This window comes from Solanum stenotomum, chromosome 12 (genome assembly GCF_019186545.1).
Source record: "Solanum stenotomum isolate F172 chromosome 12, ASM1918654v1, whole genome shotgun sequence".
In the NCBI taxonomy this organism is placed as follows: Eukaryota; Viridiplantae; Streptophyta; class Magnoliopsida; order Solanales; family Solanaceae; genus Solanum; species Solanum stenotomum.
The window spans coordinates 7,588,653-7,599,400 of record NC_064293.1 but is presented as its reverse complement, the minus strand read 5'-3'; positions in this window follow the sequence as shown (position 1 = coordinate 7,599,400).

Below are 10,748 nucleotides of genomic sequence, written 5' to 3'. Positions count from 1 at the left end.
CAGTGGAGACAACACATTGACAGCATTCTGTGATGCTGATTGGGCATCATGCCCTAATACCAGAAAGTCTGTGATAGGATTCTTGGTAAATCATGGAGAATCACTTATTTCCTGGAAATCAAAAAAACAAAATACTGTCTCAAGGAGCTCTGCTGAATCAGAGTACAAAAGTATGGCTTCAACATGTTCAGAGTTAGTGTGGCTGACTGGATTGTTTGAAGAGCTGGGAGTAGAAATAAGAAGCCCATTGCACTGTATTATGATAGTCGAGCAGCCTTGCAAATAGCAGCAAACCCAGTGTATCATGAGAGGACAAAGCACATAGAAATAGATTGTCATTTCATAAGGGAAAAAATTCAACAGGGGCTGATAAAGACACACCATGTCAGTTCTAAGGAGCAGCAGGCAGACATCCTAACCAAGGCACTATTGAGGACACAACATGAATATCTGATTTCCAAACTGGGAGTGTTGAACATATTTGCACCACTTACCAGTTTGAGGGGGAGTATTGAGACTGGCATAACGTGAGCATGTATAAAATAGTTAGTTAGGATGTTAATAGTTGGTTATATAACAACTTGATTAAGTCGGTTAGATGAGCTGGCAGTTAGTTAGCATTAGATTCCTTTTGTACTCAATTATGTAAAGTGTATATAAACCGTGGTGAGATGGATATCTGTAACACAATTTTTCATCTTCAATACAATAGTAAATTCCACAATCTCTCTTCCATGTTTACTTAGAGTTCATGAGAATTATCCATGGATTTCATAGTTTAGCTTCATGATTTTATCAAAAACTGCAGCTTGATGTGTCAAAATAATTTAACTCCTAATAAGCAAAAATGTTTGTGATTCAAAGCTCATTGACTAAAAATGTTGCTTACTTTAACAGAGGCGGAGCTAGGTGGGAGTTCATGGGTTCGGATGAACCCACTAGCTTTTTCGTAGACTCTATATTTGTATTAGAAATTTTTTTTTTTTTTAATGTTTATTAACATGTGTCCCCTCAAACAAATTGATTTAGAACCCAAACTCCTAATCTTGGCTCCGCTTCTACTTACTTAAGTAATGTTTTCTTAGTATGATATTTAGATCTAGTGAAAAACATAAGACTTGTACTATATCTCTATGTTGCTCGGACTCTTTCAAAAAGTTGTCATACCAGTGTCAGATCCGGCTATCATTATACATAGTGCAAGGAGCTAAATTATACTTTGACAATTAAGGCATTACAAGTGTTGATTTGCTCTAGAAGTTTGATCAAATGAAAAAGTAATTACGGAAAACTAACCTTTCAATGGCAGAAAATTAAGAATATAGCTGCAAAAGAGACATTTGAGAAAAGGATAGAAGAAGTTGTTGAGCGGCTGAAATGATTTCTGCAGAGTTTTATCTTTAGGAAACATCTTAAATAGTCCCTTAACTTTAAATACTAGGTTCACTTAGATCCTTATTATGTAAAATGCTGAACATATATGGTCCTTTATCTTTGAGAAAAGTTTTGCTCCTAACTAACCGCCAAAGATAGACATATTTGAATATCGAAATCTGTCACATAAATTGAAATAAGGAGAGTATTATGTTATATTATTATTATTATTATTATTATTATTATTATTATTATTATTTATTTATTATATTTTATCCGACTCCAAATCTAACCCTAACCCAAGGCCCAAATTTTGAGATCCGACCCAAAACCCATATTTTGACATTGACTCAAGACCCAAATCCCAACAGTGAACTGAGACCCAAATACGACCTCGATTCGAGATACAACTTCGGATCTTGACTTCATACTTGACTCCTATCCCCAATTTCAGGACCTGCCTCCTATTTAAGATCCAAATTTTGACCCCGACACTAAAATACAGTCAAAACTAATTGTGAAGGTTGGTTAATAGAGAAATTGACTTAAAATCGTAGGTCAAAAAAATCCGACCCAAGCCGACAAAGAGGTGGATAATCTGATCTTGAAATAGGTCATTCTGGTTATTTCAATCTTTTATCTATTCATTTTGTCAGATATCTTAAACATACGATTCTGCTATTCATATTCATTTTACAGGACCAAAACGAGTCGTTTCCTCACTAGTTGGAATAAAAACCTCAACATCAACCTTCATTGACCCCTTCTTCCTACCCTTGCTACCTATGAAACGAGTCCCTCTTTCATTCACTAAAGAAGACATAGCTAATATTAGAGAAATCGACTTAAAATCGATGGTCGGAAAAAAATCTGACCTTGGGAGGTCAATTTTTCAAAAATAAATTATTTTTTGAAAAATTTCGCCCTCGGGTGGTTGGTTTTTAAACAAAATAATAAAATGAGCCATCCGGGGTTCAAGATGTTTATTGGTCTTATATATATATACTAGTTTTTTGACACGTGCGTTGCACGTGATTACAATTTAGAAAATATATGTTATAATAAATAGTATTTCTTATTTAAACGAATATTTGAATAATAAGCTTAGCACAAAATAATATTGTAAATTCTTTTGTGAATGTCCAATGTGGATCATCATATATATATTTCTTATTCACGCGAACCTTTGAAGATGGTCAATGAAAATTTTTATTTGTTAAATGCAATAATGTATAAATTTATTTCAATTTGATGAGGTTCAATCATGTAATTAGTTGTATCTCACTAATATTACATTTTAGATGATATTTGTTGTGTATTTTTCTTGTTATCTAACCAGATGTGTTTTGCACATTAAACTGTTTAGATGTTATATGAACATGTGAAGTGAACAACTACATTTTAGATGATATTTGTTGTGTATTTTTCTTGTCATCTAACCAGATATGTATTCCAAGTTAAACTGTTTAGATGTCATGTGAACAACTACATTTTATCTTTTAGAACTACTTTTTGTATATTAATTTTTATTTTATAAGTTATAACATGATAGATGATGTTGTTGGCTCTCATATTTGACTTCTTGATTGACTATGTACATAAATCAAAGATAGTTATCTGACTGTCCATAGTTAACTGAGAAAGGTTTCCTTTTTATTACCGGAAAAAAATAAAAATAAAAATTTAAGAATATATTCTATCTGTGAAATCATAGATATATAATCGCTTGTTCATCTTACACCAACAAAGATATAGTTCATATACTTGTAAATGATTTTTAATTTATTCACCCAAACATAATTCGTCAAAGGAAAAATAACAACAACGTGTTATCACATATATAGGAGCGGTATGATAAAATAAAATAATACTGGTCAAAAGTTAATATAAGGAAAGATGGATGTTAGAAATAATTAATGTTATGGAATTCATAATATTATAACTAAGAATGTAAAAGAGTGTGAATTAGGTTTGCAATAATTAGTAATAACTAAGAGTATTTTATTATTTTGTAAATGATAAATCTTAAATGATTCATATATATTCACATATGTTGTGAGTCTTTTTTAAAAAAAAAAAAAACTCGAAATATTTTAAAATAATATATTTTGAAGTTAGAAGATCTTGTTAATATGATATTACATTCGTGACATATATACTAGTTTAATTTAAACACAAATACCTACCCAAATATAAATATATATATTTGCATTCATGAAAATATTTATCTCATAAAAATTAGCTATTAAATAAATAATAAAAAATAAATCAATACAAACTTCAACTGGTGTTATTACAAGTCATATGAACTTTTCTTCGTCTAAAATACTGAAATATTAAGAAATAGTAAATAAGTAAAACAAAAGAGCAATGTTTATATAGTAATAACTATTTTGAAGCAAACTTCTTGATAATCTAACTCACATAAGTAGCATCACTACATCAAAAATGATCTTTAACGGCAATTAATTAATGGTAATAGCTTAATTGACGCTAAATATTCGCGACAATTAACATTCTCTGTATATCTCCCTAAGTTTTTAGCGACACTGGATCTAATGACACTTAACTAATGCCGGTAAAGACTTTAGCATTGTTTATTAATGTGTCAATCTATAGCCTATAAAAGTTATTTTTGTTATAGTGCATTCACAAATAAAGTCATTCTTTTGTCGTGAGCATCAAAACACAAATTATGACAATTTTCTAAATTTTGAAAAACGGAAAAGGGCTAAAAATACCCTTGAACTATTTGAAAAGGTTTAAAAATACCCCTCATTCATCTATTGAACTAAGTAGGCGTTTGGCCATGCGATATGGAATCAACGTTTGGACATGCAATATGGAATCAACATTTGGACATGCAATTTTACGTTGATTCCATCTCATGATTCCATATCATGAGAGGCGATATCATATTCTCCAAAAACCATGATATGGAATTATATGGTGATTCCATATCATGATTTGAAATATTTTAATACAATAATTGATCCATGAGTTTATATTTTGTTAAAACAACCCCACATTTATATCTACTAACCATTTGTTTCATATGTAAATAAAATTTATAATCACATCATTACTTTTTAAAATTAATTATTCTCACCGAAACATTTTGTCAGCTTGTTAGTTTTATCAAACAAAATAACTTGTTGCCAATTGAGCATCGGACCACGCGGGTTCAAATTGAGGAGGCTTTGGGTATTTTTCTAACCATCATTATGCGAAATGATAGTCAACGCTCGGCAAGTGAAACTTTTCAACATTCACTTGAAACAATTAACTGGCATGTTAAAATAGTTGCCGAGACAATTAGCAAGATGGCACCAACATTTATACAACCAAAAATTATGGCTAGTGTACATTCCAAAATTCGACATAATACTCGATTTTGGCTTTGATTTAAGGTAAAATTTCAATCACATTAATAAATTTATTTTATGGCCTTAATAAATGCACATTTATATTTTATGTGTAAGTTATTAGTATTTAGTTACATATTTCCTATCAACTTTGTTTAAAGAGATAATATTTATTTTATGACTTTGCATTGTCTTGGAAGCACTATTTTTATTACTCTTACAACATTATTTTTATGAAGTGCATTCTATAATGCTTCCAATTTATTTTATATTCACTAAACTAATATTGATGTATTTTTTATTTGGTAGGATTGTGTTGGTGCAATTGATGGAACATATATAGAAGGGGAGGATACTAAAGCAATGCAACAAGCATATCATAATCTCAAAGGAAGAACATCACAAAATGTCTTATGTGCTTGTGATTTTGATATGCGATTTACCTTTGTTGTTGCTGGTTGGGAAGGTATTGCACATGATAGTAAAGTACTTGAGAATGCACTTGTTGAACCAACGTCACAATTTCCATTTCCGCCACATGTGCAGTGTTACATAATTATTTGCGAGAATACCAAAATAGTGATGAAATTTTTATGGTCTATGAACATGAAGATATAGTTGCGGAGGATATTGACCAACAAATGACTCAAAGTAACAATGTTGGTTCGTCTTCTCGGTCACATGATCGAGAAATGCAAGTTCAACGTGAGAAAATTGTCCGTACTATGTGGGAGGATTATATTAAAGACTAGTACACTACAATTTATGTTCAATTTTTTTTATTAAATTAAAGTTAGATGAAACAATTACTTAAGTGGAGAACAAATAACTTTGTAATAATTTATTATGCGATTTTATAATTTTTTGTTTATTTGATAAGATTGAATAAACAATTAGAGCTATTTTAATAGTTTTATAACTTATGAGATTTTTATGTTTATAAGAAAATATACAACACAAAAATTTCATATCGCATGTCCAAACAAACTTTCAATTTCATCTTATGATTCCATATTATGATACCATATCATGATTCCATATCATGATACCATATCGCATGGCCAAACGGGCTCTAAAAATACCCCTCCATCCACCTTTTAGCCCATCTCTACCCTTAAAACTAACATCCACTTTTTTAAAAAATATTATTATTATTATTTATTACATGTCATTTTCTTATTGGATAAATTAAATCTCAATCCATTTAATTTTTCCCTACCCACCCATTGTAGTGAACATGACCCAAACCCAATTAGAAGAGCTATTAAAAAATAAATTGATTGAATCTTTCTCCCCTAATCTCAAGCCTCTTTCTTCTTCCCTCTTTTCTTATTCAAAAATTTCACGATAATATTCAATCAAATAATACAATTTCCAGTGCGATACTAACTTGAAGTTGAAGGATTCAAGGAGTATTGATTTTTGCAGTCTTTTTTCCATCACGTTAAAAAACTACACCAAAATCTATTAAAATTGCACCCAAACTATAACAAAACAGAAGCAAACCTGCACCTATATTATACCAAAAACTAAATCAAAACTGTAAAAAAACAGAGGCCAAAAGGCAATGAAAGTGCACCATAATGAGATTAAAAACTGGACCAAAATTTGATGATAAATAGCACCAAAGCTGGTCCATAAACGAAAATAAAAGTGGTTCAAATTTACTTTATTAACGATGGAATACATTACAATGAAATTTACGAATTATTCCAACTCCTTAAACGTAAGAATATTAATCAAACTAAACACAATTTCACTATCATACCAACAATAATAGTAATTATAATTAAGAACATTATACTAACTAGACACCATCAACAAATTTTCATATCATACACTTATCTAGATTGCACTGGACATTGTATCATTTGATTGAAAGTAGTCTAGAAATATTTTGAATAAGAAAAGAGGGGAGAAGAAAGAGGTCTAGGGTTAAGGGAGAAAAAATCAATCAATTTATTTTTTAATGGGTCTTCTAATTAATTGGGTTTGGGTCATGTTCACTACAATGGGTGGGTAGGGGAAAATTAAATGGGTTGAGATTTAATTTATCCATTAAGAAAATGATATGTAACAAATAATAATAATTTTTTAAAAAGTGATTGTTAGTTTTAAGGGTAGAGATGGACAAAAAGGTCGATGGAGGGGTATTTTTAGCCCAATAGATGAATGATGGGTATTTCTAGACCTTTTCAAATAGTTCTAATGATATTTTTGGCCCATTTCTGGAAAAGATATTCAAAAGCATATATCAACATCACAAGAGAAGTTGTTAACAAAAACAAATGAATTTAGACTGCAACATGTTAACTTCATATATTGGAACATTACATACTAATGTATATATTAAGGAAAAAAAATAATTATTATATCATCAAAATTATTTACCTTAAGTACTCAAGATTATGGAATATAGGGTTGGGAACCTAAATAAGCCACAAAAACATAAAAGTGACCAAAATAAGCCATTACTTTAGTAAGTAACTAAAATAAGCTTAGTGGAAGAAAAATTTTCACTTTATCTAATATTCTAAACGTTTTCCGTTAGTCTCATAACGTGTATATTTTAATATATAACGGAACTATTTCCTACACTTTATAAAATGGAACTATTTCTTACACTTTATAAAGTGTAAGTTTTTCTTACACTTTGTAAAGTGATACTTTTTCTTACACTTTATGAAGTGGAAGAAAATCTTACACTTTATAAAAAGTTACTTTACCTTTTCACTTTCTTCTTCTCCCCTTTCACTTTCATGGCTTCCAAACTTAACACTTTGAAGATTAATAGTTGATGGTCCAATCCGACAACTGAAGCGGCCCTACATTAAAAAATCAAAATCTTGAAAGATTGGAGTACAACATAACAATCCGACCCTACAAATTATATAAATTAGGTATTTTTTTTCATCTCATAATTTCATTACTTTAAAATGATGTTGTAATTTGTTCAAAATTTCAAAAGTATAATAAATTAGAAATAAGTTGGAACTTAGCTTCATTACTCATTTGCTACAAATTATACTACCAAAAGTATTAGACATTTACGTTTCTAATCCCCTAAAATAAAAATATGTTATAGGAACTTTGCTGATGTACTTCAGGTACAAATATATGTTAACTAGACCAAAATAGATCAAGTTATGAAAAAAGAAATAGGGGGACGGGGAGAGAAAAAGCTTATAGGCAATAAAAAGAATAATTTTGCTAAGTGGAGAATATAGTTAAGTAATTACAAACCAATATTGCCAACCTTTGGATCATTATGCAAGCATGTAATAAGATTTTCTTATGCTAAGCATAAACTATAATGGTAAATACCTAAAAACAAGGTGATTAAGCAGAACTAATAAATTCGAGATTGATATACAATTGAGAATACTTAAAGCAAATACACAATGACTTAAGCAAGGGAATGCTCACCCATAAACCATAGCAGGTTTAAGATCTTGTCCTGATTTGGCAACATGAGGTTCAAAGCAATCCTGCATAGAAAGACATATGAGAATTAAGATTGGACAAGAACCTTGAATTAGGAAAAAATTAACACATTATACAAGGATAAGTTTTAGATATTCAACTAATGAGAACAAAGGGCTATGTTTTATATATTCAACTGATGAATGAATTTCTTAGAATGTGATTTTATACAAAAACAACAAGAGTAATGGAATGACAGTTGATGTCTAGGGAGGGTATAATGTATGTAGATATTACACCTACCTCATGGAGTTAGAATGTGATTTTATAGTATATTTAAAATTGAATTATAATAGAAACTTTAGATATCAAGAGTTGTGGAATGAAAAAAGAGGGAAGATGGAATATAAGTATTTTATACAAGAGCATTCACACCAATACAAAAATATAAAGTAAAAACTTGGTCAGTTGTGCATTCATCATAAAGACTTAGTTAAGACCATACCTCCAAATGCCACATTAGTAGTAGGAAACGTCAAAAGTGGAGGAACCTTCAAAATCAAAATCACATCCAAAAAAGAAACATAAAAAAATATGAGATGGAAATAAAAATTGTCTATGTAAACAACTTTCGAAAGAGCCATAACGGACAAATCTAATATGCAATTGAATGGGAGGAAGTGGAAAAAAAAAAGAGTAGAACAACTTAAAGGACTAATGGACCTAACCTAATAACAAATTGAAGATATCATCTTGGTCCCTTCACACATTACTGAATGAAAGGGCAACCTAAAGAGATAGTGCACTAAGAAGTTCCAATCACAAAGTAATGGCAAAAAACAGAGACAAAACAAAGGTTGAAAATAGGAAATCACTAAATGAATTGATCAATTTATCATGCCTACGTTGGTTCGATGAATTGCAATATGCATTCACTAATTCATGAGTCATCCAAGACATCACTTCAAATACAAGATAATGGTGAAAGTCATCTCATATAAAATAAAGTACAATTTGTTTGAATTCCCTCCCAAATAATAGCACAGTAATAGTTTGAGTCTATGAGATGTGAGTAAAAATTATATCAATGTTAGTTGACTTTGTAAAAAATCCCACATCTATTCCATCGTTAATGATATTCTTGGAGGTCATCTTTACCGTTACTATCAAGTCTCAAATAGAAAGCACATGTAATGGACATAATGAAACTTATAATTGTCAAATTTCAAAGCAAAATAACATTAAGCCATAAGCCACCAAAATTGCTGTTAGAACAGTACTCATTTCAAGCCAAAAGCAGTAGCAGCATGTAGTTAAATACACTATAGCTTCCACAACTACTATTCTAGCTTATTTCTTGACAAGGATGTGAAAAGTTATTCTCTATCAAAAAAAAGTGCTCATAGTATCATTTTTTTTTCTATTTTATTTTCTTGTGGTTGACTCAACAAATAACACATTTAATTGACTTGTTGAAGTTAGAGATTCTTTAGTTCTCGTACAATTATTCATTTGAAGATAGTTCACAATTTAATTTGTCAAGATATAATTATATTAAACAAATTAATAGAATTTTTCTTACAGAATATAATGGAGCGTGTTGTGAATCCTGAACCGACTGATCGTGCACTTCTTCTCTCTCAGCATGAGCATAAATCAGAATTGTTATGGAAAGGTGAGATATCATTTAGTAGCCTTATGAGGACGGTGCGCATGAATGATGGTTGGAATTTATTTCGTTTGCATCGACCTCATGGACGTGTTGAGGAGATCTTACGTAGGTCAGGACTGTATGATGTAGTTTGTGTGGGTAGGATGCAGTATGACCGTGCCCTTGTTACAACTATGGTTGAGCGTTGGAGGCCAGAGACTCATTGCTTCCACTTACCTTTTGGTGAGGTCACGATTACATTACAGGATGTTCAGGTCTTGTTTGGTTTGCGCATCGATGGTGATGCTGTGTACATGCAGGATGCTGCACGGAGGATTCGTCCATGGCGTACTTTATTAGAGACACTCACAGAATGCGCCATAGCACCTGCTGATATGGATGGTGCGAGCCGAGTGAGGATACATAGCATTACCGGCTACTTGCGAGATCAGTTGCAAGTAGATCCGATAGGAGATGCTACTCCAGTGGAGCGAGTTGAGAAAATTTCTAGACTTTACATGCTTGTTATATTGGGGGGCATCTTATTTCCGAACACGTCGGGGAACCTTATTAGCTTACAATACTTGGCGTTCCTAGATCCTATCCACGACGTAGGTAAATATAGTTGGGGCAGTGCAGTGTTGGCCTACTTGTACCGTGCACTTTGTCGGGCATCTATCGGTAATGCGGTTGACATTTGCGGATTTATTCCTCTCCTTCAGGTAACTTTACTAAAGTTTTAAAATACATTCAAATACAAAGAATCTTTTAACATTACACTGTACAAGAATATTTTTTCTATATTCAATTTTTTAAAATATTTAAATTACATACAAATAATTTCTAAAATTATTAAAAATAGATATATTTAATTGTTAATTTTTTTTGTTAATGATGATAGTTTAATTATTTTGTTTGTGACATTAAGGTTTGGT